Below are 25,878 nucleotides of genomic sequence, written 5' to 3' on the forward strand. Positions count from 1 at the left end.
GCACAGGGCACCGTGCACCAAAGAATGTTGCATTTGTTCTCATTGTTTGCAAACAGCCATCCTCCCTCATAGGGAAGCATAAAAGGGCACACATTTTCTCTTACCCTGCTAACAAACATGTTCTGCATGCCTATTAACTCACTCTTTAAATTATAAAGTTCAAGTAGGGCATTCACAGCAGAACAATTTACCTGGAAAACAACAATGGCAAAGATAGCTTGGTAATTAAATAAAGATAACTTTTAAGGCATTTTTAAAAAAGAATATAAGGGGATATTACCTTCAGAGACCCAAATTGCCTGTCCTTATAGTCAGTTCCTAAGTAGTTGTCATGGGATTGTGGTCAACAAACACACGTCTCTCATATTACCTTCATGTGTCATCTTTCACTGACTGCAAAAAGTATCTCAAGTAAAAGCAAGATGCCAAGTATGAATGTTTGCTTTTACAATTTCTTTCTAGATGTATTTTAACATCAAAAGTGTTCCGTTTGTCAGGTCCTACGATAAATGTGGATCCTTATGAAACTCCACTAGTATAAGTGGCCGTTTTCTTGTCAATGTAGTATTTCATTATTAATAAGAATGAAATGTTGCTCCACTCAAAAAACAATGCATCCTTATTGTCACACTGGGACAGAAAGGGAAATATTACAGTAAAGTAAGCCATTTTATCACTTTTTAGACATGACAATGAACTCCTCCAAACTGAAGGTACTCACAGTGCTTTGTAAACATGTATTATGGAGAATATGAAAATGGCATTACAGTAATACCTTGACATTTGAGTGCCCCGACATACGAGGAATTTGAGATACGAGTAAAATTACGAGCAAATATTTACCTTGAGATACAAGACAAATTTTGAGATACGAGCACACAAGACAGCCAGGTGGCCGAGATGTTAGACCAGAATGAAGGGAAACACAAAGGGTCCAAAGCAAGGTGGGGCAATGAAGGGTAGTGCGAAGAACTGGTATATGATGACAATCGATATTAAGCACGAAATAATCGAAAAACATGAGTAGTGTACACCTGAGCTGGCTCCCCAATACGTATGGAGAAGCAGGAAGTTTGCCTTGAAAGCCATGTTGGAATACATTAACCCCTTTGCCTTGGTTATTACACAAGAAGGTTTAAAGTTAGTGTAACATAAGATTAATACTTTTTTTCAGTGGATGTATAGGAATCTAAGTTCATTTAAGTTAAATGTAAAGTTTATGTTACGTTACAAGCGCATCCGTCAAGTCTATGTCTCTCTCTTCCATCCGCAAACTGCACATTGTATTGAATAATGTCTCATTTTATTATTGAACATCATAACCACTAGTTATTTGTTACACTGTTAGTAGATGGTGAATTAAAACCAATAAAAATGTTTTCCCATTGTAATATCCAGTTTTTTGGTGTTTTTTTCAGAGGGTGGGAACGAATTAGTTTGTATTTAGTTCATTTCTATGGGAAACGTTGATTTGAGATACGAGTAAATCGTCATACGAGCTCAGTCCCAGAGACGCATTAAGCTCGTATCTCAAGGTATGACTGTATACATTATTGAGAATGAGAAACAGAAAATACATATTTTAAGAAGGAGCCCAGTACATAAATGGAAGTGGAGGTAGGGTGGTGTGGGGGTTGTGTGATAATGTAATAGACATTCTATTTTGGAACATTGCTAACCTACAAATTCAGTGCACTCCCATTCAACCGCCCCCATTTGGCTTGTCGAAAATTGCTATCAATCGTAAGGTACCGTGTTATTTGTTTTTCCGTAATTAATACATTTTGAATTGTAAAATCATGTTTGTAGTTTCGGGCTTAGTAAGTAGGAAATGAGTCTCATACATGCCCATGTCATGTGTCGTGATTGGATTGGATTGGACAACTTTATTCATCCCGTATTCGGGAAATTTCATTGTGACAGTAGCAAGAAAAGGCATAGTTATAAGTTAGACAGTACAGTCAAAGGCCGCAGAACAACAAAGCAAATGTTTGAGTGTTTCAATTTTAAAACTTTCATTAATTCATTATTTTTCTGAACCGCTGATATTCACAAGGGTCACTGGGGGTGCTGAAGCCCATCCTAGCTAACTACGGGCACCAGGCTGGGAACACCCTGAATCGTGGCAAGCCAAACGCAGGGGACAAGGAGATGGACAACCATTCATTCTCTCACTCATACCTAGGGGTAATTTGGAGTGTTCAGCCAGCCCACCCTGAATGTTTTGGGGTTATGGGAGGAAACCAGAGTACCGGGAGAAAACCCACGCAAGATCAGAGAGAACATGCAAACTCCACAAAGTGAGGACCGATTTAGGGTCGAACCCTTGACCCTAGAACTGTGAGGCCGACGTGCTAAACACTCATTCAGATAATAATGTTATCGTGTTATATGAATGATTGTACAGATAATAAAGGGGTTCAAATGGGGCCATTCTTTGAAAGAACTAGTTTTTTTATTATTTCTTGTTTTAATGCAAACTAGTGCTAACCAATTAGTGTCTAAAAGTCATGTTTGAGTGCTATTTTGAAGTGAGACGAAGTTATAGTGCGGATTGTGTTTACATTTGTTTGGTTGTTTTTTAACCTGCTTAATGATCTCCTCAATATAAAATAATATTGAAAAGTCCCTCTTTGTTAAGCGGCATGAAAAATATATGCTTCATTTCAGACCGCCAAAGTCTTAGTGAAACTGTCATTGATCGTTTATGCAATTAATATGGGCCTGAATTCCCATTTTGTCCAATTTATTCTTAGTGGAGGCATGAGAGTGTCTAATTATGTTATCTTACCTAATTAACCTGTATAAGAATTCTACTGCAGGACAAGACATTGTTCATCCCTCATCCACGTGATCATTATTATCTTCATAATCATTATTATGAAGTGGCCAACTTGATGTTGGCCATTTCACTGCCATTAATCTAGATTGAGTCTTTTCTTCCATTTCCATGGAGGGGAAGGTCCTTTGGGGTCATTTTTAATTATCACTGAAAGGATGGGATTTCTGGCACATTCAAAAAGGATCAGTTGTGGTCACAGTAATCACTGGCATCTCATGAGACCACATTATATGAATGCGGTTTGACTACATTTGTGATTTTGCAGTTTAGTCCCTTGCCTCCTGCATGCTAGCCTCTTCACTTTGTGTCAGATTCCCCTCTAATGTCAGCTACAACCTATTAGCACAGCATACAAGGAGCAGATCAATAGCCCTCATTGGCCATGTGTCATTAGTTAATCGGCTATTGAAGAAGAATTGACATGTACCCAATTAATCTAGACTGAATGTTGTCTTGCATGTGTTTCTTAATTGTGCTCGTCATCTTAAGTTGTTTAATACTTTGCATCAAGGTTTTTTTACTCTCCTTCTCATTTTACCTCATAATTTTGTTTATTGTTATTTTGTAATAAAAATATTTGTGGTACCCTTTAATTTAAACCTTGTTGTTTTACCAGCACTTGTCTCTACCTGTCTTGTTTGTCTGCACACCACTATGGCCAGTAACAATAAAAGGTACTTTTACCTGGAGTTTTTGTTACAGCATAATTGCCTGAGAAAATAATGATTATTTTCCTAATCCAAGTTATATTTATTTTAAGCAATGTTTATTTGCAATGACAGTCATGTTAAATTGGAATTATATTGTTGTCAAGGAAATTCAGGATCTCAAAAATGTTTTGTTTTTTGTTTTATATAAAAATGTTGTAGTATTAATTTCCATGCGTTGCTGAAATGTATCCCTGAGATTGGCTGGCCACTGATTCTGGGTGTCCCGCTGCCTGGTCCCCATAGTTAGCTGGCATAGGCTTCAGCACCCCCCATGACTTTTCTGAGGATAAACGGTTCAGAAAATGAATGATTGAATGAATGGTAAAATCTAAAGTAGGAGGTATGCAATTTGTATAAAATATTTTAAAAGAAAGACTTCGGTTGCTGTTCATCAACTTAAACATTGTAATCATGTTATTTTTCATCAAAGATGTAGCAAGCGCTATTAACTCTAAAGAGATAAAGCCAATCTTTATGTTTCTACCCATCTCTGATCAATTGTGCTTCACAATAGCATGCTGATGTACTATATGCAAGAGAACCTGAAGGTGACCCTGACTGCCGGCATCACCACAGGCACATAGGCCTCTTAAACCGGTCTTCTGTGAGAGCAAAGCTCCAACTTTTAGCCTGGCTCTGTTGGTTTGATTATTGTTTATAGATAGAGCCGAGAATTAAAGTAAGGCCTGCAGGCGGCATAATTATTTACAGCTGAAAACTCATATCATTACCAGCAGTAGCATTTGGCAGCAGTAATATCAATGTTAGCTGATTAAGCCCATTTTTTTCTGTCTTCAGACTATGTAACGTGACTGGGTGGGTGACTAGGTGGGTGAGTGGGTGGGTGAGTGGGTGGGTGAGTGGGTGGGTGAGTGGGTGGGTGAGTGATTGAGCGGGTGAGTGGGTGAGTGGGTGAGTGGGCGAGCGGGCGAGCGGGTGAGCGGGCGAGCCAGCGAGAGAGCGACCTGGCGACCTTGCGCGTGAGCGCGTGCGTGCGTGCGTGCATGCGTGTGGGCGTGCGTGTGTGATTGAGTGAGTGAGTGTGTAAATGAATGAATGCATGAATGAGCGAATGAATGAATGGAGACTATAATTGTTGGGGGTGTGATTTACCCAGTGGTGGGCCGTCGGGGCCTCAAGGCCTTCTCTGCTGGCCTAAGAAATATCTGAATCATATTATATTTTGTCCATCAATACTTATTATTCCAAATGGTCTGTTAGCTTCCTTTCATTGCTTTTCCCCCTGGTTGCACTGCTTCCAGATGTGTGTTTTCATATTGAAGCATTTAACCAATCACATTTCAGCCATTATTTGTTGCCAGGATCAGAAATCTGCCTCAAAGCCTTCACAATCAGTTCTGCGGGCTCTGCTGCATTAAACAAGATTGTTGCTTTTAACCAATCAGATTTCGAGTTGGCAACCCCACAATGCTTTTTTGCAGCCATTGGCATTTTGCTGGCTGGGATACGTCATTGCTTTCACCAACTCTGATTGGCTAGCTATAGAGAGTAGGTGGGTCAAAGCCATAGTGAGGCAGCCAGAGATCGCAAACTCCACCTACAATGGCAGACAGAGGCAAAAACAAATGGATTTGGTTGCAGATTTGCTCACAAAGCTATTTTCCAGACAGACTTTTCCAGAAAAAAATGGACATCATTAAGAAAGGGCGGTCAACTCCGAAGCTAGCAAGCCTGTTACAGCCGGGAAAAGGGTGTTTGCACCACTTTCAGTGCGCTAACTTAGCTGCACAAGCAAATACATTGTTGTGTTGATTTAAAACCATTTTCAAGACGGACTATGCCGGAAATATGACAGGACAAGCTCGACTTTCATCATTAGGTTCGATGGCGATAGAAAAGAAGGAAGAAAGAAAGGAGGATGGATATTGTGTACAGTTAAAAAGGATTTTTGGTGAGTATAATATGGCTATATTCCAGTGGCGGGCCGTGCATTTCACACCTGGGCCAATAGTGCTACGTGTGAATCAATCCAAACCTCAATAAGTATTTTATGTCTATAAAACCTTTAATGCAGCTACAGCTGCGACACATATAAAAAGAATCAATAATAACCTCAAAAATTTAAATATTATTTCAGAAAATAGACAGTTTACTCAACAAAAAATATTTTTATTTATACACAAAATACATCCTCCTTTCTTTCCTCAAGAAGATTTCAATTACTCTGTCGTACAGATTACACGTGCGTTTCAGGTCCATCAAGAAGTTCCTTTCTCTGGCCATCAAAGCTAATGCTGAAAGTCTAGTCTGTCCTGTTGTATTTATGGAATAAGTTTTGATTCTATTCAGGGCTGAAAACGTCCGTTCGACAGAAGCAGTGGACACGGGGATGGTTACTGCCAAACACACTAATGTGTACAGCTGCCCCATGCTCTCACTCAGATTTTTCTGCTGAAGGAAGTCAAGGAGATCAGTGGGAGATTTTCCTGCAAAATCATCCATGGCATACATAACAATCAGTTCTGTTCTTAGCCGAGGCAGATCGAAAAGTGTTTTGTGGCTCTGCGTCAAGGTGGAGAAGGCTGCATGTGGGAAAGTTTCCTGGTATTCCTGAAACATCTGCGAGTCGAGGAGGGAGAGAAACATCAGTCTTTTGTGGTCTTGAAATCTGGTCCGCGCCTGGCAAATAATATTGTCCAGAATCCTGTCGTGAAGTTGTTGGTAGTGCACGTGAGAATCTTGCGCTTGACCTCTTCGTGCGCTTGGAGCACCCGCACTGCGTTCGGTGGCCTCGTAGATTTCCTCATATCGGCTGCTCTCGCGTTCAACTGTGTCACAAAACTCCTTTACTCTTGCAAGACAAAACTGTACATCCAGTTTGTGATTCTGTAGTATTGAAAAAAGCACGTCTGAATGCTCAAAAATTCCATTAAATCTGTGAAGCAAAAAACTAAATTCAAAATCATCCAGACGTGCTTTAAATCCATCAGCACACCGCACAGACTCCTCGTCGTACTCGTCATGATGCTCCAGGATGTGATGAAACAGTTCCTTTAGATCAGCTCTCTTCTCAAATACTGTATTGACCACCCTGGATGTGTACTGCCACCGTGTTGGTGCCACACGGGGCAGACGCCGCTGGCAGATTTCTTCCAGCAGCTGTGTGTGTCGAGGCGATCTAAAAAAATGCAGCAAAGCCATTCAGGTGAGCAAAAAATATCTTGCATTCTTTAAGCTTTGAGGCCCCCTGAGTCAGTACTAAATTGAGCCGATGGGCATAACAGTGTATGAATAAAGCTAACGGTGCTCTCTCCTCAACTTTAGCCTGCACCCCATTTAATCCAGAAGACATGACCGCTGCACCGTCATAACACTGTGCCACAACTTTACCAAGACATTCATTTTCCACCAAAAATTGAATGATGAGACCTGCAATGTCATCGGCTCGCTTCCCACTGGTAACATTTTCAAATCGAACGAACCACTCCTTGACACCTTTGGCCGTGACGTGACGCAGGACCAGTGCGAGCTGCGCTGCGTTACTCGCGTCTGTCGTCTCATCCACCATTACAGAGATAAACTGTACTTTTTTTTATTTCATTTCTGATCTCTTCCTCCATCACTTGAGCAATAGCAGTGATTAGGTCGTTTTGTATTTTGCCCGACGAGCCACTAAATACTTTATTAGTGGACAGGTGGTAATGTAAATCCGGGTTTTTCTCAGCAAAAAGAGAAAGAGGTTCCACATAATTCCCTTTGTTTGGGGAGGCAGCGCTTTCATTGTGTCCCCGAAATGAAAGTTCCTGCTTGCCCCAAAAAATGACGCAGTCTATCAAACTTTTTAAGATGTCCCTATCTTTCTTTACCTTTTCGTTGTGGCGCTCCGTTTCCCTGCGCACTTGCTCGTTTAATTGTAACTCCACTCGAGTATCTCCAAAAGTTTTGGAGCGGACCGTTGCTTGTAAGTGTCCGGCAGAGCTTTGGTGTCTCGTTGCTGCTTTGGTTAAACAAGACAAATTTGCAAATCCAGTGTTGCTCCAAACACCATGTCGATCAGTGGCAATTAACAAGCACTCCCAGCAATATAATTTGCTGTGTTCATCGGAGCCCGTGAGCCAAGGATAGCGCTCGTAGTTAGCGCACTGAAAGGTCCGAACACACCCTTTTCCCGGCTGTAACAGGCTTGCTAGCTTCGGAGTTGACCGCCCTTTCTTAATGATGTCCGTTTTTTCTGGAAAAGTCCGTGTGGAAAATGGCTTTGCCAGCAAATCTGCAACCGAATCCATTTGCTTTCCTGCGTTGGCCATTGTGGGTGGAGTTTGCTAGTCTGGCTGCCTCATTCTGGCTTTGGCCCGTCTACTCTAGCAAGCCAATAATAGAGGGTGAAAGCAATGACGTATCCCAGCAAACAAAATGCTAATGGCTGCGAAAAAAGATTGTGGCGTTGCCAACTCGAAATCTGATTGGTTAAAAGCAAAAGTCTAGTTTAATGCAGCAGAGCCCGCAGAACTGATTGTGAAGGCTTTGAGGCAGATCTGATCTGGCAACAAATAATGGCTGAAATGTGATTGGTTAAATGCTTCAATACGAAAACACACATCTGGAAGCAGTGCAACCAGGGGGAAAAGCAATGAAAAGAAGCTAACAGACCATTTGGAATAATAAGTATTGATGGACAAAATATAATATGATTCAAATATTTCTTAGGCCAGCAGAGGAGGCCTTGAAGGCCCTGACGGCCCGCCACTGCTGTATTTCACCAGTTAGTACATAATAGCTTCCAAACTTAATTTTCAATAGTCAATGGCAACTTTCCTCGTTAGTATAGTGGACAGTATCTCCGCCTGTCACGTGGAAGACCGGCGTTCGATTCCCCGATGGGGAGTAACAATTTTTAGATTCTCCCACACAACACTGTATTCTACCAGTTAGTACATAATAGCATTCTTCCAAACTTTCTTCCAAAGCTTTCTTGTTAGTATAGTGGACAGTATCTCCTCCTGTCACGCGGAAGAACGGGGTTCCATTCCCCGATGGGGAGTTTCACATTTTCGCGTCTGCTACACTACACCGTATTCTACCAGTTAGTACATAATAGCTCTCTTCCAAACTTAATTGTCAATAAAGAATGGCAACCTTCCTTGATAGTATGGTGGACAGTATCTCCGCCTGTCATGTGGAAGACTGGGATTCGATTCCCTGATGGGGAGTATCAATTTTTTGATTCTGCCACACAACACTGTATTCTACCAGTTAGTACATAATAGAATTCTTCCAAACTTAATTGTCATTAAACAATAGCAACCTTCCTCGTTAGTATAGTGGACAGTATCTCCGCCTGTCACGCGGAAGACCGGGGTTCGATTCCCCGACGGGGAGTATCAACTTTTCGCGTCTGCCACACAACACCGTATTCTACCAGTTAGTACATAATAGCTTTCTTCCAAACTTAATTGTCAATAAACAATGGCAACCTTCCTCGTTAGTATAGTGGACAGTATCTCCGCCTGTCACGTGGAAGACCGGGGTTCAATTCCCCGACGGGGAGTATAAAATTTTCTCTTCTGCCACACAACACTATTCTACCAGTTACTACATAATAGCTTTCTTCCAAACTTAATTGTCAATAAACAATAGAAACCTTCCTCGTTAGTATAGTGGACAGTATCTCCGCCTGTCACGCGGAAGACCGGGGTCCGGTTCCCCGACGGGGAGAATAACATTTTCTCTTCTTCCACACAACACTATTCTACCAGTTACTACATAATAGCTTTCTTCCAAACTTAATTGTCAATAAACAATAGCAACCTTCCTCGTTAGTATAGTGGATAGTATCTCCGCCTGTCACGCGGAAGACCGGGGTTCAGTTCCCCGACGGGGAGTATCAACTTTTCGCGTCTGCCACACAACACCGTATTCTACAAGTTAGTACATAATAGCTTTCTTCCAAACTTAATTGTCAATGAACACTGGTAATCTTCCTCGTTAGTATAGTGGACAGTATCTCCGCCTGTCACGTGGAAGACCAGGGTTCGGTTCCCTGACGGGGAGTATAAATTTTTCTCTTCTGCCACACAACACTATTCTACCAGGTAGGACATAATAGCTTTCTTCCAAACTTAAATATCAATAGTAAACGGCAACCTTTCTCGTTGGAATAGTGGACAGTATCTCCGCCTGTCACGCGGAAGACCGGGGTTTGATTCCCTGATAGGGAGTTTCACCTTTTCGCGTCTGCTAAACTACACCGTATTCTACCAGTTAGTACATAATAGCTTTCTTCCAAAGCTAATTGGCATTAAATAATGCCAACCCTCCTTGTTAGTATAGTGGACAGTATCTCCGCCTGTTACGTGGAAGACCGGGGTATGATTCCCCGACGGGGACTATAAATTTTTCTCTTCTGCCACACAACACTATTCTACCAGTTAGTACATAATAGCTTTCTTCCAAACTGAATTGTCAATATTAAATGGCAACCTTCCTCGTTAGAATAGTGGACAGTCTCTCCGCCTGTCACGCGTAAGTCCGGGTTTCGATTCTCCGATGGGGAGTTTCACATTTTCGCGTCTGCTACACTACACCGTATTCTACCATTTAGTACATAATAGCTCTCTTCCAAACTTAATTGTCAATAAACAAGTAACTAGTAAATGGCAACCTTCCTTGTTAGAATGGTGGACAGTATCTCCGCCTGTCATGTGGAAGACTGGGGTTCGATTCCCTGATGGGGAGTATCAATTTTTTGATTCTGCCACACAACACTGTATTCTACCAGTTAGTACATAATAGCATTCTTCCAAACTTAATTGTCAATAGAAAATGGCAAGCTTTCTTGTTAGTATAGTGGACAGTATCTCCGCCTGTCACGTGGAAGACCGGGGTTCGATTCCCTGATGGGGAGTATCACTTTTTCGATTCTGCCACACAACACCGTATTCTACCAGTTAGTACATAATAGCTTTCTTCCAAACTTAATTGTCACTAAACAATGGCACCCTTCCTCGTTAGTATAGTGGACAGTATCTCCACCTGTCACGCGCAAGACCGGGGTTCGATTCCCCGACGGGGAGTATAAAATTTTCTCTTCTGCCACACAACACTATTCTACCAGTTACTACATAACAGCTTTCTTCTAAACTTAATTGTCAATAAACAATGGCAACCTTCCTCGTTAGTAGAGTGGACAGTATCTCCACCTGTCACGTGGAAAATCGGAGTTCGATTCCCCGACGTGGAGTATAATTTTTTCTCTTCTGCCACACAACACTATTCTACCAGTTAGTACATAATAGCTCTCTTCCAAACTTAAATGCCAATAGAAAATGGCAACCTTTCTCGTTGGAATAGTGAACATGATCTCTGCCTGTCACGCGGAAGACCAGGGTTCGTTTCCCCAATAGGGAGTTTCACCTTTTCGCGTCTGCCAAACTACACCGTATTCTACCAGTTAGTACATAATAGCTTTCTTCCAAAGCTAATTGGCGTTGAATGATGGCAACCTTCCTCGTTAGTATAGTGGACAGTATCTTCGCCTGTCACGCGGAAGACCGGGGTTCGATTCCCCGACGGGGAGTATAAATGTTTCTCTTTTGCCACACAACACTATTCTACCAGTTAGTACATAATAGCTTTCTTCCAAACTGAATTGTCAATGGCAACTGGCAAACTTCCTCGTTAGAATAGTGGACAGTATCTCCGTCTGTCACGCGGAAGACCGGAGTTCGATTCCCCGACGGGGAGTATAAAATTTTCTCTTCTGCCACACAACACTATTCTACCAGTTACTACATAATAGCTTTCTTCCAAACTTAATTGTCAATAAACAATAGCAACCTTCCTCGTTAGTATAGTGGACAATATCTCCACCTGTCGCGCGGAAGACCGGGGTTCGATTCCCCGACGGGTAGTATCAACTTTTCGCGTCTGCCACACAACAATATTCTACCAGTTACTACATAATAGCTTTCTTCCAAATTTAATTGTCAATAAACAATAGCAACCTTCCTCGTTAGTATAGTGGACAGTATCTCCGCCTGTCATGCGGAAGACCGGGGTTCGTTTCCCAGACGGGGAGTATACATTTTTCTCTTCTGCCACACAACACTATTCTACCAGTTAGTCCATAATAGCTTTCTTCCAAACTGAATTGTCAAAATTAAAGGGCAACCTTCCTCGTTAGAATAGTGGACATTATCTCCGCCTGTCGCACGGAAGACCGGGGTTCGACTCCCCAACGGGTAGTATAAAATTTTCTCTTCTGCCACACAACACTATTCTACCAGTTACTACATAATAGCTTTCTTCCAAACTTAATTGTCAATAAACAATAGCAACCTTCCTCGTTAGTATAGTGGACAATATCTCCGCCTGTCACGCGGAAGACCGGGATTCGATTCCCCGACGGGGAGTATCAACTTTTCGCGTCTGCCACAAAACACCGTGTTCTACCAGTTAGTACATAATAGCTTTCTTCCAAACTTAATTGTCAATAAACAATGGCAACCTTCCTCGTTAGTATAGTGGACAGTATCTCCGCCTGTCACGTGGAAGACCAGGGTTTGATCCCCCGACGGGGAGTATACATTTTTCTCTTCTGCCACACAACACTATTCTACCAGTTAGTACATAATAGCTTTCTTCCAAACTTAAATGTCAATAGTAAACGGCAACCTTTCTCGTTGGAATAGTGGACAGTATCTCCGCCTGTCACGCGGAAGACCGGGGTTCGTTTCCCCGATAGGGAGTTTATTTGAACAAAGGTCATGTGACATAGGTACAAACTATAGGCGGGAAAATGTGAACAAAGAAAAGGGTGTGTCATGGTAGATGATGCGCCCCCAACTCATAGGTGTCACGGACGGAAATTTCCGCTAGCCCATGCAAAATTCTATTCTAGTGACTACACTAAATAAACCTATTGACTAGTATGGGGTGTTTCTATATGTTTTGTAAGCATTTTTAATAAGTAATAAGGCATTTTAATTACTTTTGTATAAGAGTGTCTTTAATTTGAGACTGGGACAAACTCGAGGTCACCCTGCTGGCTCCAGCTTGTTGACATACCACCTCACCCTCCAAGGACTGTTTACTGGGAGATAGACCTCGCAACCCAGCCACCCGGATGCAAGTTCGCAATGATCTACGAAGGACTCATAAATTGTTTTGTCTGGGACACCGGCAGTTTACCTTATAAAGAAATTATTATGCTTATACTGCAAATTCTTACGCAGGTGTTTTTCTTTCAATCTAATAATGGCAATTGTTTAAATCAGATTACCTTTGAATGTTTTGGTTATGTGCCGCTAAATGGACCGAAGAGTATGCCGCTCGTCAGAATGCACTGTGGACTGAGACGGCGTCACAAGGCATCTCCTTCGAAGTTGTAAGCAGAATTTGTTGAAAGATGTTTTTCCTTTTTTAATTAAATATTACTAATAATTATTTAAAAGGTTTGAATCATTATTCCAACACTGGGGTTCGATTCCCTGATGGGGAGTATCAATATTTTGATTCTGCCACACAATACCGTATTCTACCAGTTAGTACATAATAGCTTTCTTCCAAACTTAATTATCAATAAACAATGGCAACCTTACTCGTTAATATAGTGGACAGTATCTCCGCCTGTCACGTGGAACACCGGGGTTCGATTCCCTGACGGGGAGTATCAACTTTTCGCGTCTGCCACACAACACCATATTCTACCAGTTAGTACATAATAGCTTTCTTCCAAACTTAATTGTCAATAAACAATAGCAGCCTTCCTCGTTAGTATAGTGGACAGTATCTCCGCCTGTCACGTGGAAGACCGGGGCTCGATTCCCCGACGGGGAGTATAAATTTTTCTCTTCTGCCACACAACACTATTCTACCAGTTAGTAAATCATATCTTTCTTTCCAAGCTGAATTGTCAATAGTTAATGGCAACCTTCCTCGTTAGAATAGGGGACAGTATCTCTGCCTGTCACGCGGAAGACCGGTGTTCGATTCCCCGACGGGAAGTGTAAAATTTTCTCTTCTGCCACACAACACTATTCTACCAGTTACTACATAATAGCTTTCTTCCAAACTTAATTGTCAATAAACAATAAAAAAACTTCCTCGTTAGTATAGTGGACAGTATCTCCACCTGTCATGCGTAAGACCGGGGTTCGATTCCCCGATGGGGAGTATCAACTTTTCGCGTCTGCCACACAACACCGTATTCTACCAGTTAGTACATAATAGCTTTCTTCCAAACTGAATTGTCAATAAACAATGGCAACCTTCCTCGTTAGTATAGTTGACAGTATCTCCGCCTGTCACGCGGAAGACCGGGCTTCGATTCCCCGACGGGGAGTATAAACTTTTCTCTTCTGCCACACAACACTATTCTACCAGTTACTACATAATAGCTTTCTTCCAAATTTAATTGTCAATAAAAAATAGCAACCTTCCTCGTTAGTATAGTGGACACTATCTCCGCCTGTCTAGCGGAAGACCGGGGTTCGATTCCCCGACGGGGAGTATCAACTTTTCGCGTCTGCCACACAACACTATTCTACCAGTTACTACATAATAGCTTTCTTCCAAACTTGATTGTCAATAAACAATATCAACCTTGCTCGTTAGTATAGTGGACAGTATCTCCGCCTATCACGCGGAAGACCGGGGTTCGATTCCCCGACGGGGAGTCTAAACTTTTCTCTTCTGCCACACAACACTGTATTCTACCAGTTAGTACATAATAGCTTTCTTCCAAACTGAATTGTCAATGGCAAATGGCAACCTTCCTCGTTGGAATAGTGGACAGTATCTCCGTCTGTCACGCGGAAGACCGGGGTTCGATTCCCCGACGGGGAGTATAAAATTTTCTCTTCTGCCACACAACACTATTCTACCAGTTACTACATAATAGCTTTCTTCCAAACTTAATTGTCAATAAACAATAGCAACCTTCCTCGTTAGTATAGTGGACAGTATCTCCGCCTGTCTAGCGGAAGACCGGGGTTCGATTCCCTGACGGGGAGTATCAACTTTTCGCGTCTGCCACACAACACTATTCTACCAGTTACTACATAATAGCTTTCTTCCAAACTTAATTGTCAGTAAACAATAGTAACCTTCCTCGTTAGTATAGTGGACAGTATCTCCGCCTGTCACGCGGAAGACCGGGGTTCGATTCCCCGACGGGGAGTATCAACTTTTCGCATCTGCAACACAACACCGTATTCTACCAGTTAGTACATAAAAGCTTTCTTCCAAACTGAATTGTCAAAAGTAAAGGGCAACCTTCCTAGTTAGAATAGTGGACAGTATCTTCCCCTGTCACGCGGAAGACCGGGGTGCGATTCCTCGACGGGGAGTTTAAAATTTCTCTTCTGCCACACAACACTATTCTACCAGTTACTACATAATAGCTTTCTTCCAAACTTAATTGTCAATAAACAATAGCAACCTTCCTCGTTAGTATAGTGGACAGTATCTCCGCCTGTCACACGGAAGACCGGGGTTCAATTCCCCGATGGGGAGTATCAACTTTTCGTGTCTGCCACACAACACGATTCTACCAGTTACTACATAATAGCTTTCTTCCAAACTTAATTGTCAATCAACAATAGCAACCTTCCTCGTTAGTATAGTGGACAGTATCTCCGCCTGTCACGCGGAAGACCGGGGTTCGATTCCCCGACGGGGAGTATAAACTTTTCTCTTCTGCCACACAACACTGAATTCTACCAGTTAGTACATAATAGCTTTCTTCCAAACTGAGTTGTCAATGGCAAATGGCAACCTTCTCTTTGGAATAGTGGACATTATCTCCGTCTGTCATGCGGAAGACCGGGGTTTGATTCCCCCACGGGGAGCATAACATTTTCTCTTCTGCCACACAACACTGTATTCTACCAGTTAGTACATAATAGAATTCTTCCAAACTTAATTGTCAATAAACAATAGCAACCTTCCTCGACAGTATAGTGGACAGTATAGTGGACAGTATCTCCGCCTGTCACGCGGAAGACCGGGGTTCGATTCCCCGACGGGGAGTATAAACTTTTCTCTTCTGCCACACAACACTGTATTCTACCAGTTAGTACATAATAGCTTTCTTCCAAACTGAATTGTCAATGGCAAATGGCAACCTTCCTCGTTGGAATAGTGGACAGTATCTCCGTCTGTCACGCGGAAGACCGGGGTTCGATTCCCCGACGGGGAGTATAAAATTTTCTCTTCTGCCACACAACACTATTCTACCAGTTACTACATAATAGCTTTCTTCCAAACTTAATTGTCACTAAACAATGGCACCCTTCCTCGTTAGTATAGTGGACAGTATCTCCGCCTGTCACGCGCAAGACCGGGGTTCGATTCCCCGACGGGGAGTATAAAATTTTCTCTTCTGCCACACAACACTATTCTACCAGTTACTACATAACAGCTTTCTTCTAAACTTAATTGTCAATAAACAATGGCAGCCTTCCTCGTTAGTAGAGTGGACAGTATCTCCGCCTGTCACGTGGAAAATCGGAGTTCGATTCCCCGACGTGGAGTATAATTTTTTCTCTTCTGCCACACAACACTATTCTACCAGTTAGTACATAATAGCTCTCTTCCAAACTTAAATGCCAATAGAAAATGGCAACCTTTCTCGTTGGAATAGTGAACATGATCTCTGCCTGTCACGCGGAAGACCGGGGTTCGTTTCCCCAATAGGGAGTTTCACCTTTTCGCGTCTGCCAAACTACACCGTATTCTACCAGTTAGTACATAATAGCTTTCTTCCAAAGCTAATTGGCGTTGAATGATGGCAACCTTCCTCGTTAGTATAGTGGACAGTATCTTCGCCTGTCACGCGGAAGACCGGGGTTCGATTCCCCGACGGGGAGTATAAATGTTTCTCTTTTGCCACACAACACTATTCTACCAGTTAGTACATAATAGCTTTCTTCCAAACTGAATTGTCAATGGCAACTGGCAAACTTCCTCGTTAGAATAGTGGACAGTATCTCCGTCTGTCACGCGGAAGACCGGAGTTCGATTCCCCGACGGGGAGTATGAAATTTTCTCTTCTGCCACACAACACTATTCTACCAGTTACTACATAATAGCTTTCTTCCAAACTTAATTGTCAATAAACAATAGCAACCTTCCTCGTTAGTATAGTGGACAATATCTCCGCCTGTCGCGCGGAAGACCGGGGTTCGATTCCCCGACGGGTAGTATCAACTTTTCGCGTCTGCCACACAACAATATTCTACCAGTTACTACATAATAGCTTTCTTCCAAATTTAATTGTCAATAAACAATAGCAACCTTCCTCGTTAGTATAGTGGACAGTATCTCCGCCTGTCATGCGGAAGACCGGGGTTCGTTTCCCAGACGGGGAGTATACATTTTTCTCTTCTGCCACACAACACTATTCTACCAGTTAGTCCATAATAGCTTTCTTCCAAACTGAATTGTCAAAATTAAAGGGCAACCTTCCTCGTTAGAATAGTGGACATTATCTCCGCCTGTCGCACGGAAGACCGGGGTTCAATTCCCCAACGGGTAGTATAAAATTTTCTCTTCTGCCACACAACACTATTCTACCAGTTACTACATAATAGCTTTCTTCCAAACTTAATTGTCAATAAACAATAGCAACCTTCCTCATTAGTATAGTGGACAATATCTCCGCCTGTCACGCGGAAGACCGGGATTCGATTCCCCGACGGGGAGTATCAACTTTTCGCGTCTGCCACAAAACACCGTGTTCTACCAGTTAGTACATAATAGCTTTCTTCCAAACTTAATTGTCAATAAACAATGGCAACCTTCCTCGTTAGTATAGTGGACAGTATCTCCGCCTGTCACGTGGAAGACCAGGGTTTGATCCCCCGACGGGGAGTATACATTTTTCTCTTCTGCCACACAACACTATTCTACCAGTTAGTACATAATAGCTTTCTTCCAAACTTAAATGTCAATAGTAAACGGCAACCTTTCTCGTTGGAATAGTGGACAGTATCTCCGCCTGTCACGCGGAAGACCGGGGTTCGTTTCCCCGATAGGGAGTTTATTTGAACAAAGGTCATGTGACATAGGTACAAACTATAGGCGGGAAAATGTGAACAAAGAAAAGGGTGTGTCATGGTAGATGATGCGCCCCCAACTCATAGGTGTCACGGACGGAAATTTCCGCTAGCCCATGCAAAATTCTATTCTAGTGACTACACTAAATAAACCTATTGACTAGTATGGGGTGTTTCTATATGTTTTGTAAGCATTTTTAATAAGTAATAAGGCATTTTAATTACTTTTGTATAAGAGTGTCTTTAATTTGAGACTGGGACAAACTCGAGGTCACCCTGCTGGCTCCAGCTTGTTGACATACCACCTCACCCTCCAAGGACTGTTTACTGGGAGATAGACCTCGCAACCCAGCCACCCGGATGCAAGTTCGCAATGATCTACGAAGGACTCATAAATTGTTTTGTCTGGGACACCGGCAGTTTACCTTATAAAGAAATTATTATGCTTATACTGCAAATTCTTACGCAGGTGTTTTTCTTTCAATCTAATAATGGCAATTGTTTAAATCAGATTACCTTTGAATGTTTTGGTTATGTGCCGCTAAATGGACCAAAGAGTATGCCGCTCGTCAGAATGCACTGCGGACTGAGACGGCGTCACAAGGCATCTCCTTCGAAGTTGTAAGCAGAATTTGTTGAAAGATGTTTTTCCTTTTTTAATTAAATATTACTAATAATGATTTAAAAGGTTTGAATCATTATTCCAACACTGGGGTTCGATTCCCTGATGGGGAGTATCAATATTTTGATTCTGCCACACAACACCGTATTCTACCAGTTAGTACATAATAGCTTTCTTCCAAACTTAATTATCAATAAACAATGGCAACCTTCCTCGTTAATATAGTGGACAGTATCTCCGCCTGTCACGTGGAACACCGGGGTTCGATTCCCTGACGGGGAGTATCAACTTTTCGCGTCTGCCACACAACACCATATTCTACCAGTTAGTACATAATAGCTTTCTTCCAAACTTAATTGTCAATACACAATAGCAGCCTTCCTCGTTAGTATAGTGGACAGTATCTCCGCCTGTCACGTGGAAGACCGGGGCTCGATTCCCCGACGGGGAGTATACATTTTTCTCTTCTGCCACACAACACTATTCTACCAGTTAGTAAATCATATCTTTCTTTCCAAGCTGAATTGTCAATAGTTAATGGCAACCTTCCTCGTTAGAATAGGGGACAGTATCTCTGCCTGTCACGCGGAAGACCGGTGTTCGATTCCCCGACGGGAAGTGTAAACTTTTCTCTTCTGCCACACAACACTATTCTACCAGTTACTACATAATAGCTTTCTTCCAAACTTAATTGTCAATAAACAATAAAAAAACTTCCTCGTTAGTATAGTGGACAGTATCTCCACCTGTCATGCGTAAGACCGGGGTTCGATTCCCCGATGGGGAGTATCAACTTTTCGCGTCTGCCACACAACACCGTATTCTACCAGTTAGTACATAATAGCTTTCTTCCAAACTGAATTGTCAATAAACAATGGCAACCTTCCTCGTTAGTATAGTTGACAGTATCTCCGCCTGTCACTCGGAAGACCGGGCTTCGATTCCCCGACGGGGAGTATAAACTTTTCTCTTCTGCCACACAACACTATTCTACCAGTTACTACATAATAGCTTTCTTCCAAATTTAATTGTCAATAAAAAATAGCAACCTTCCTCGTTAGTATAGTGGACACTATCTCCGCCTGTCTAGCGGAAGACCGGGGTTCGATTCCCCGACGGGGAGTATCAACTTTTCGCGTCTGCCACACAACACTATTCTACCAGTTACTACATAATAGCTTTCTTCCAAACTTGATTGTCAATAAACAATAGCAACCTTCCTCGTTAGTATAGTGGACAGTATCTCCGCCTGTCACACGGAAGACCGGGGTTCGATTCCCCGACGGGGAGTCTAAACTTTTCTCTTCTGCCACACAACACTGTATTCTACCAGTTAGTACATAATAGCTTTCTTCCAAACTGAATTGTCAATGGCAAATGGCAACCTTCCTCGTTGGAATAGTGGACAGTATCTCCGTCTGTCACGCCGAAGACCGGGGTTCGATTCCCCGACGGGGAGTATAAAATTTTCTCTTCTGCCACACAACACTATTCTACCAGTTACTACATAATAGCTTTCTTCCAAACTTAATTGTCAATAAACAATAGTAACCATCCTCGTTAGTATAGTGGACAGTATCTCCGCCTGTCTAGCGGAAGACCGGGGTTGATTCCCTGACGGGGAGTATCAACTTTTCGCGTCTGCCACACAACACTATTCTACCAGTTACTACATAATAGCTTTCTTCCAAACTTAATTGTCAGTAAACAATAGTAACCTTCCTCGTTAGTATAGTGGACAGTATCTCCGCCTGTCACGCGGAAGACCGGGGTTCGATTCCCCGACGGGGAGTATCAACTTTTCGCGTTTGCAACACAACACCGTATTCTACCAGTTAGTACATAAAAGCTTTCTTCCAAACTGAATTGTCAAAAGTAAAGGGCAACCTTCCTAGTTAGAATAGTGGACAGTATCTCCACCTGTCACGCGGAAGACCGGGGTGCGATTCCTCGACGGGGAGTTTAAAATTTCTCTTCTGCCTCACAACACTATTCTACCAGTTACTACATAATAGCTTTCTTCCAAACTTAATTGTCAATAAACAATAGCAACCTTCCTCGTTAGTATAGTGGACAGTATCTCCGCCTGTCACGCGGAAGACCGGGGTTCGATTCCCTGACGGGGAGTATCAACTTTTCGCGTCTGCCACACAACACAATTCTACCAGTTACTACATAATAGCTTTCTTCCAAACTTAATTGTCAATTAACAACAGCAACCTTCCTCGTTAGTATAGTGGACAGTATCTCCGCCTGTCTAGCGGAAGACTGGAATTCGATTCCCTGATGGGGAGTATCACTTTTTTGATTCTGCCACACAACACTGTATTCTACCAGTTAGTACATAATAGCTTTCTTCCAAACTTAATTGTCAATAAACTATAGCACCCTTCCTCGTTAGTATAGTGGACAGTATCTCCGCCTGTCACGCGGAAGACCGGGGTTCGATTCCCCGACGGGGAGTATAAACTTTTCTCTTCTGCCACACAACACTGTATTCTACCAGTTAGTTCATAATAGCTTTCTTCCAAACTGAATTGTCAATGGCAAATGGCAACCTTCCTCGTTGGAATAGTGGACAGTATCTCCGTCTGTCACGCGGAGGACCGGGGTTATATTCCCCAAAGGGGAGTATAAAATTTTCTCTTCTGCCACACAACACTATTCTACCAGTTACTACATAATAGCTTTCTTCCAAACTTAATTGTCAATAAACAATAGCAACCTTCCTCGTTAGTATAGTGGACAGTATCTCCGTCTATCACGCGGAAGACCGGGGTTCGATTCCCCGACGGGCAGTATCAACTTTTCGCGTCTGCCACACAACACCGTATTCTACCAGTTAGTACATAAAAGCTTTCTTCCAAACTGAATTGTCAAAAGTAAAGGGCAACCTTCCTAGTAAGAATAGTGGACAGTATCTCCGCCTGTTACGCGGAAGACCGGGGTGCGATTCCCCGACGGGGAGTTTAAAATTTCTCTTCTGCCACACAACACTATTCTACCAGTTACTACATAATAGCTTTCTTCCAAACTTAATTGTCAATAAACAATAGCAACTTTCCTCGTTAGTATAGTGGACAGTATCTCTGCCTGTCACACGGAAGACCGGGGTTCAATTCCCCGACGGGGAGTATCAACTTTTCGTGTCTGCCACACAACACGATTCTACCAGTTACTACATAATAGCTTTCTTCCAAACTTAATTGTCAATAAACAATAGCAACCTTCCTCGTTAGTATAGTGGACAGTATCTCCGCCTGTCACGCGGAAGACCGGGGTTCGATTCCCCGACGGGGAGTATAAACTTTTCTCTTCTGCCACACAACACTGTATTCTACCAGTTAGTACATAATAGCTTTCTTCCAAACTGAGTTGTCAATGGCAAATGGCAACCTTCTCTTTGGAATAGTGGACATTATCTCCGTCTGTCATGCGGAAGACCGGGGTTCGATTCCCCCACGGGGAGCATAACATTTTCTCTTCTGCCACACAACACTGTATTCTACCAGTTAGTACATAATAGAATTCTTCCAAACTTAATTGTCAATAAACAATAGCAACCTTCCTCGACAGTATAGTGGACAGTATCTCCGCCTGTCACGCGGAAGACCGGGGTTCGATTCCCCGACGGGGAGTATCAACTTTTCGCGTCTGCCACACAACACCGTATTCTACCAGTTAGTACATAAAAGCTTTCTTCCAAACTGAATTGTCAAAAGTAAAGGGCAACCTTCCTAGTTACAATAGTGGACAGTATCTCCGCCTGTCACGCGGAAGACCGGGGTGCGATGCCCCGACGGAGAGTTTAAAATTTCTCTTCTGCCACACAACACTATTCTACCAGTTACTACATAATAGCTTTCTTCCAAACTTAATTGTCAATAGACAATTGCATCCTTCCTCGTTAGTATAGTGGACAGTATCTCCGCCTGTCACGCGGAAGACCGGGGTTCGATTCCCCGACGGGGAGTATAAACTTTTCTCTTCTGCCACACAACACTGTATTCTACCAGTTAGTTCATAATAGCTTTCTTCCAAACTGAATTGTCAATGGCAAATGGCAACCTTCCTCGTTGGAATAGTGGACAGTATCTCCGTCTGTCACGCGGAGGACCGGGGTTATATTCCCCGAAGGGGAGTATAAAATTTTCTCTTCTGCCACACAACACTATTCTACCAGTTACTACATAATAGCTTTCTTCCAAACTTAATTGTCAATAAACAATAGCAACCTTCCTCGTTAGTATAGTGGACAGTATCTCCGTCTATCACGCGGAAGACCGGGGTTCGATTCCCCGACGGGCAGTATCAACTTTTCGCGTCTGCCACACAACACCGTATTCTACCAGTTAGTACATAAAAGCTTTCTTCCAAACTGAATTGTCAAAAGTAAAGGGCAACCTTCCTAGTAAGAATAGTGGACAGTATCTCCGCCTGTTACGCGGAAGACCGGGGTGCGATTCCCCGACGGGGAGTTTAAAATTTCTCTTCTGCCACACAACACTATTCTACCAGTTACTACATAATAGCTTTCTTCCAAACTTAATTGTCAATAAACAATAGCAACTTTCCTCGTTAGTATAGTGGACAGTATCTCCGCCTGTCACACGGAAGACCGGGGTTCAATTCCCCGACGGGGAGTATCAACTTTTCGTGTCTGCCACACAACACGATTCTACCAGTTACTACATAATAGCTTTCTTCCAAACTTAATTGTCAATAAACAATAGCAACCTTCCTCGTTAGTATAGTGGACAGTATCTCCGCCTGTCACGCGGAAGACCGGGGTTCGATTCCCCGACGGGGAGTATAAACTTTTCTCTTCTGCCACACAACACTGTATTCTACCAGTTAGTACATAATAGCTTTCTTCCAAACTGAGTTGTCAATGGCAAATGGCAACCTTCTTTTTGGAATAGTGGACATTATCTCCGTCTGTCATGCGGAAGACCGGGGTTCGATTCCCCCACGGGGAGCATAACATTTTCTCTTCTGCCACACAACACTGTATTCTACCAGTTAGTACATAATAGAATTCTTCCAAACTTAATTGTCAATAAACAATAGCAACCTTCCTCGACAGTATAGTGGACAGTATCTCCGCCTGTCATGCGGAAGACCGGGGTTCGATTCCCCGACGGGGAGTATCAACTTTTCGCGTCTGCCACACAACACCGTATTCTACCAGTTAGTACATAAAAGCTTTCTTCCAAACTGAATTGTCAAAAGTAAAGGGCAACCTTCCTAGTTACAATAGTGGACAGTATCTCCGCCTGTCACGCGGAAGACCGGGGTGCGATGCCCCGACGGAGAGTTTAAAATTTCTCTTCTGCCACACAACACTATTCTACCAGTTACTACATAATAGCTTTCTTCCAAACTTAATTGTCAATAGACAATTGCATCCTTCCTCGTTAGTATAGTGGACAGTATCTCCGCCTGTCACGCGGAAGACCGGGGTTCGATTCCCCGACGGGGAGTATAAACTTTTCTCTTCTGCCACACAACACTGTATTCTACCAGTTAGTACATAATAGTTTTCTTCCAAACTGAATTGTCAATGGCAAATGGCAACCTTCCTCGTTGGAATAGTGGACAGTATCTCCGTCTGTCACGCGGAAGACCGGGGTTCGATTCCCCGACGGGGAGTATAAAATTTTCTCTTCTGCCACACAACACTATTCTACCAGTTACTACATAATAGCTTTCTTCCAAACTTAATTATCAATAAACAATAGCAACCTTCCTCGTTAGTATAGTGGACAGTATCTCCGCCTGTCACGCGGAAGACCGGGGTTCGATTCCCCGACGGGGAGTATCAACTTTTCGCGTCTGCCACACAACACCGTATTCTACCAGTTAGTACACAATAGCTTTCTTCCAAACTTAATTGTCAATAAACAATGGCAACCTTCCTCGTTAGTATAGTGGACAGTATCTCCGCGTGTCACGTGGAAGACCGGGGTTCGATTCCCCGACGGGGAGTATCAACTTTTCGCGTCTGCCACACAACACCGTATTCTACCAGTTAGTAGATAATAGCTTTCTTCCAAACTGAATTGTCAATAAACAATGGCAACATTCCTCGTTAGTATAGTGGACAGTATCTCCGCCTGTCACGTGGAAGACCGGGGTGCGATTCCCCGATGGGGAGTTTAAAATTTCTCTTCTGCCACACAACACTATTCTACCAGTTACTACATAACAGCTTTCTTCCAAACTTAATTGTCAAAAAACAATAGCAACCTTCCTCGTTAGTATAGTGGACAGTATCTCCGCCTGTCACGCGGAAGACCGGGGTTAGATTCCCCGACGGGGAGTATCAACTTTTCGCGTCTGCCACACAACACTATTCTACCATTTACTACATAATAGCTTTCTTCCAAACTTAATTGTCAATAAACAATAGCAACCTTCCTCGTTAGTATAGTGGACAGTATCTCCGCCTGTCATGCGGAAGACCGGGGTTCGATTCCCCGATGGGGAGTATAAACTTTTCTCTTCTGCCACACAACACTGTATTCTACCAGTTAGTACATAATAGTTTTCTTCCAAACTGAATTGTCAATGGCAAGTGGCAACCTTCCTCGTTGGAATAGTGGAGAGTATCTCCGTCTGTCACGCGGAAGACCGGGGTTCGATTCCGCGACGGGGAGCATAAAATTTTCTCTTCTGCCACACAACACTATTCTACCAGTTACTACATAATAGCTTTCTTCCAAACTTAATTGTCAATAAACAATAGCAACCTTCCTCGTTGGAATAGTGGAGAGTATCTCCGTCTGTCACGCCGAAGACCGGGGTTCGATTCCGCGACGGGGAGCATAAAATTTTCTCTTCTGCCACACAACACCGTATTCTACCAGTTAGTACATAATAGCTTACTTCCAAACTTAATTGTCAATAAACAATGGCAACCTTCCTCGTTAGTATAGTGGACAGTATCTCCGCCTGTCACGCGGAAGACCGGGGTTCGATTCCCTGACGGGGAGTATCAACTTTTCGCGTCTCCACACAACACCGTATTCTACCAGTTAGTACATAAAAGCTTTCTTCCAAACTGAATTGCCAAAAGTAAAGGGCAACCTTCCTAGTTAGAATAGTGGACAGTATCTCTGCCTATCACGCGGAAGACTGGGGTGCGATTCCCCGACGGGGAGTTTAAAATTTCTCTTCTGCCACACAACACTATTCTACCAGTTACTACATAATAGCTTTCTTCCAAACTTAATTGTCAATAAACAATAGCAACCTTCCTCGTTAGTATAGTGGACAGTATCTCCGCCTGTCACACGGAAGACCGGGGTTCAATTCCCCGACGGGGAGTATCAACTTTTCGTGTCTGCCACACAACACGATTCTACCAGTTACTACATAATAGCTTTCTTCCAAACTTAATTGTCAATAAACAATAGCAACCTTCCTCGTTAGTATAGTGGACAGTATCTCCGCCTGTCACGCGGAAGACCGGGGTTCGATTCCCCGACGGGGAGTATAAACTTTTCTCTTCTGCCACACAACACTGTATTCTACCAGTTAGTACATAATAGCTTTCTTCCAAACTGAGTTGTCAATGGCAAATGGCAACCTTCTCTTTGGAATAGTGGACATTATCTCCGTCTGTCATGCGGAAGACCGGGGTTCGATTCCCCCACGGGGAGCATAACATTTTCTCTTCTGCCA

The 25,878-nt window shown here is 42.8% G+C and overlaps 1 long non-coding RNA gene and 12 other non-coding genes across 13 annotated transcripts in view; 12 read left to right on the forward strand and 1 right to left on the reverse strand.

The window, feature by feature from the left end:
- The window catches only part of LOC144092037 (uncharacterized), an 18,942-nt gene extending 11,029 nt beyond the window's left edge, over positions 1-7,913 (reverse strand). Inside the window, exon 1 of the long non-coding RNA XR_013305955.1 lies at positions 7,380-7,913. This is a non-coding gene — a long non-coding RNA (uncharacterized LOC144092037). The remainder of the gene's footprint in view (positions 1-7,379) is intronic.
- A 907-nt stretch (positions 7,914-8,820) lies between these two features.
- On the forward strand, positions 8,821-8,892 carry trnad-guc (transfer RNA aspartic acid (anticodon GUC)). The gene has a single exon. It is a non-coding gene; the product is annotated as a tRNA-Asp (tRNA).
- A 5,225-nt stretch (positions 8,893-14,117) lies between these two features.
- On the forward strand, positions 14,118-14,189 carry trnad-auc (transfer RNA aspartic acid (anticodon AUC)). Its single transcript has one exon. It is a non-coding gene; the product is annotated as a tRNA-Asp (tRNA).
- Positions 14,190-14,620: 431 nt separating this feature from the next.
- On the forward strand, positions 14,621-14,692 carry trnad-guc (transfer RNA aspartic acid (anticodon GUC)). Its single transcript has one exon. It is a non-coding gene; the product is annotated as a tRNA-Asp (tRNA).
- A 430-nt stretch (positions 14,693-15,122) lies between these two features.
- trnad-guc (transfer RNA aspartic acid (anticodon GUC)) lies at positions 15,123-15,194 on the forward strand. The gene has a single exon. It is a non-coding gene; the product is annotated as a tRNA-Asp (tRNA).
- A 4,718-nt stretch (positions 15,195-19,912) lies between these two features.
- Positions 19,913-19,984, forward strand: trnad-guc (transfer RNA aspartic acid (anticodon GUC)). The gene has a single exon. It is a non-coding gene; the product is annotated as a tRNA-Asp (tRNA).
- A 599-nt stretch (positions 19,985-20,583) lies between these two features.
- trnad-guc (transfer RNA aspartic acid (anticodon GUC)) lies at positions 20,584-20,655 on the forward strand. The gene has a single exon. It is a non-coding gene; the product is annotated as a tRNA-Asp (tRNA).
- Positions 20,656-21,421: 766 nt separating this feature from the next.
- trnad-guc (transfer RNA aspartic acid (anticodon GUC)) lies at positions 21,422-21,493 on the forward strand. The gene has a single exon. It is a non-coding gene; the product is annotated as a tRNA-Asp (tRNA).
- A 600-nt stretch (positions 21,494-22,093) lies between these two features.
- Positions 22,094-22,165, forward strand: trnad-guc (transfer RNA aspartic acid (anticodon GUC)). The gene has a single exon. It is a non-coding gene; the product is annotated as a tRNA-Asp (tRNA).
- A 766-nt stretch (positions 22,166-22,931) lies between these two features.
- trnad-guc (transfer RNA aspartic acid (anticodon GUC)) lies at positions 22,932-23,003 on the forward strand. The gene has a single exon. It is a non-coding gene; the product is annotated as a tRNA-Asp (tRNA).
- Positions 23,004-23,603: 600 nt separating this feature from the next.
- trnad-guc (transfer RNA aspartic acid (anticodon GUC)) lies at positions 23,604-23,675 on the forward strand. The gene has a single exon. It is a non-coding gene; the product is annotated as a tRNA-Asp (tRNA).
- Positions 23,676-23,939: 264 nt separating this feature from the next.
- Positions 23,940-24,011, forward strand: trnad-guc (transfer RNA aspartic acid (anticodon GUC)). Its single transcript has one exon. It is a non-coding gene; the product is annotated as a tRNA-Asp (tRNA).
- A 1,605-nt stretch (positions 24,012-25,616) lies between these two features.
- trnad-guc (transfer RNA aspartic acid (anticodon GUC)) lies at positions 25,617-25,688 on the forward strand. Its single transcript has one exon. It is a non-coding gene; the product is annotated as a tRNA-Asp (tRNA).
- The last annotated feature ends 190 nt before the right edge of the window (positions 25,689-25,878 follow it).

Source organism: Stigmatopora argus, chromosome 17, assembly GCF_051989625.1.
Source record: "Stigmatopora argus isolate UIUO_Sarg chromosome 17, RoL_Sarg_1.0, whole genome shotgun sequence".
Taxonomy (NCBI): domain Eukaryota; kingdom Metazoa; phylum Chordata; class Actinopteri; order Syngnathiformes; family Syngnathidae; genus Stigmatopora; species Stigmatopora argus.